This window comes from Leguminivora glycinivorella, chromosome 26 (assembly GCF_023078275.1).
Source record: "Leguminivora glycinivorella isolate SPB_JAAS2020 chromosome 26, LegGlyc_1.1, whole genome shotgun sequence".
In the NCBI taxonomy this organism is placed as follows: Eukaryota; Metazoa; Arthropoda; class Insecta; order Lepidoptera; family Tortricidae; genus Leguminivora; species Leguminivora glycinivorella.
Window position 1 is genome coordinate 5,888,463 of NC_062996.1, and position 2,693 is coordinate 5,891,155.

At 33.0% G+C, this 2,693-nt stretch overlaps 1 non-coding gene across 1 annotated transcript; it reads left to right on the forward strand.

The window, feature by feature from the left end:
* Positions 1–368: 368 nt before the first annotated feature.
* Positions 369–440, forward strand: Trnat-cgu. Its single transcript has one exon. It is a non-coding gene; the product is annotated as a tRNA-Thr (tRNA).
* The last annotated feature ends 2,253 nt before the right edge of the window (positions 441–2,693 follow it).

Below are 2,693 nucleotides of genomic sequence, written 5' to 3' on the forward strand. Positions count from 1 at the left end.
ACTGTCTATTAAAACTAAAGTATTTGAATTTGAATTCTTACATTGCGATACAGCGAGGAAATGTCGCCAGTAGGTATCCTTGGTACAACGCCTCAAGGGCCTATTTTAGACATTAGCTAGCTTTTAAGTTTAGTCTTAGTTTCTTATATAATTATGTACATATGTTCATGTAAATAAAATGTTTTCTTGATTTTTACAGCATTTGAATTAAAATTAAAGACAGACAGACGGACAGAGTCGCACCATAAGGGTTCCTTTTGTACGTTTTCGTACGGAACCCTAAAGATGAAGTAAAGTATTTTTGCCTTACAACTAGGGAACAAATCAAACTATTTTATTGAATGATTTTTATTTTTGAATATTTTTGCGGGCGGGTGGTCTAGTGGTGAGGACGTTAGCCGCGTAAGCTGAAGACCCGGGTTCGATTCCCGGCTCGGCCACCAGTGGGCCCTGTCGTTTTTTCTTTCGTGTATGATATCTATTTAAATTTATTTTTGCCTTATTTATGATTTTACAATATGCCATAACCTTAGCAAGTACCTAAAATTAGCATCAGTCTAGATCTATTTATTTAATTTATGCCTAACTTATTTTTACACTTATATAAGTAATATAATTTAATTTATTAGATCTTAGTTTAGTTTCTTTTTGTTCAAGATTTTTATTGACAATCGCGATCTATTTTAGATCTCGATACGATATATGTATATCTGACTGTCATTTTATTCACATCTTATAAATATTATTCGAATACGACATTTTTCCCCCCATTTACACATAGGTACTATTTTCACCTTTGCCTGTAATTTCACTTTAAATCAAGACCTAACAGAAGACAAGAATTCCAATTTCCCCCCCTTTCCCCTCTACTTTAGTCCTATTCTCCCCGCGGTATAAATTTCTGTAACAATCGTGGGGTGCTTATTGCGAGCGCGATTTATGGGGTCACGGGTTCGAATCCGGGTGAGTCCGCTTAAAGCAGTGTCACATACTAGAATATGTTTAAGTGTGTAAAAATATGTAGGGAGGGTTGCATACGTGTTATAGGTAAAACTAAAACGTATAGTTATAATACATTACGATACTAGTGCGGAAAATAGTAGGGGAAAACTAAACAAGTGGCCAGAAATTGACTGAATGAAATAGTAGTACATTACGATACAATTGCGGAAAAGATAAAATTAAGAAAATAGAAAGGACAAGTTTTGAATCTCCTCTTCGCACGTGCATTGGACGGCGTTTTTCACTACATATGGCCCTTTGAAGTTTCGACATAGGCACGTAAAGACCCACTTTACGCACTAGTGCGATAAAGTAGCACCATGTGTACTGAAAATTTTTACTCGTGTACAGTCAGCGGCATAAGTGATGATATCTGTACCTTGTCGCTTTAATAAATCGTTTGACAATTTCGTATGACATTTTAACCCTTATATGCATGATTTTTAGGGTTCCGTACCAAAAAGGTACAACAGGAACCCTTATGGTGCGACTCTGTCCGTCTGTCTGTCCGTCTGTCACATTCCTAAATATCTCGAGAACTACTAATGCTATCAACTTGAAATTTGGAATAGTTGTGAACATTGTAAACCTCTACAAATAGAAAGTATAATTTTTTTAAATATATTAATTTTAATTGTAGAAAATGGCCAAAATGAAAGGGGGGCAAACTGTAAATTTCAAGTTACTACGTCAAGTGTGGTATCGTTGAAAAGAGCTCAAATTGAACGTAAATAAGCTATTTTTTATAATTTTTTTGTTGTGGAAAAAAAAAGAATTTTGAAGGAAAATGTAAAAAAAAATACCGTTCCCCCCCCCCCCTTATCTCCGAAGTTTACCGACGAAAAATTATGAAAATTTTAGTAAACATTGGTTTTATGCTATATATTACAGGAAAAATATAATCGTGTTTGTATTTTGAATACTTTTTTTTTAATTCACAAAAAACTTTTCAGATTTTTACTTTCAATTTACCCACCCTTGCGGATGTATATCGTACTTCAAATTAATACGAGATGTTACGTAAACATCTTCTGTCCAATAAAGTAAAAACTGCTTATTTCAGCTAACCTCCAAATACAAGAAAAAGAAAATTGTAATTTGTGGAGACTGGAATATAGATGTGTTAAAAGATAGTCCTCACGCAAAAGATTTAAAAAGTACATGCCATAATTATAATTTTACATTGCACATTAATTCGCCCACTAGAATAAATACATGTATCGACCAGATAGCTAGTAACATAGAGAAAGTTAAGGTAGCTACACATCAATTATGCTTATCTGATCACGATATGGCTCAAACTATCACTTTTAGGGTAAAGCAAAAAAATATATGTCAAACATGGTTTGAATACAAGAGAGATTTCAATAAAGAGAATATTGATAAGTTCATACAGTGTATATCTGCGTTATCGTTCTACGATGTTATGTCTTCAACTGACCTAACGGAAGCATTTAATTCGTTTTATGACATAGTGTGTTTGTTTTATAACTTATGCTTTCCAATCGTAAAGGTCAAGATGAATAATCTCTTCAGAAGAACTGCATGGTTAACAAAAGGACTACGAAAGTCATGTCACACTAAACGAAAACTGTATTTAAAATATAAATTTTCTAAGACAAATAAATCAATTTATAAAAATCAACTAATAAATTACAATAAAATTTTAAGAAAATGTATTTACAAATCGC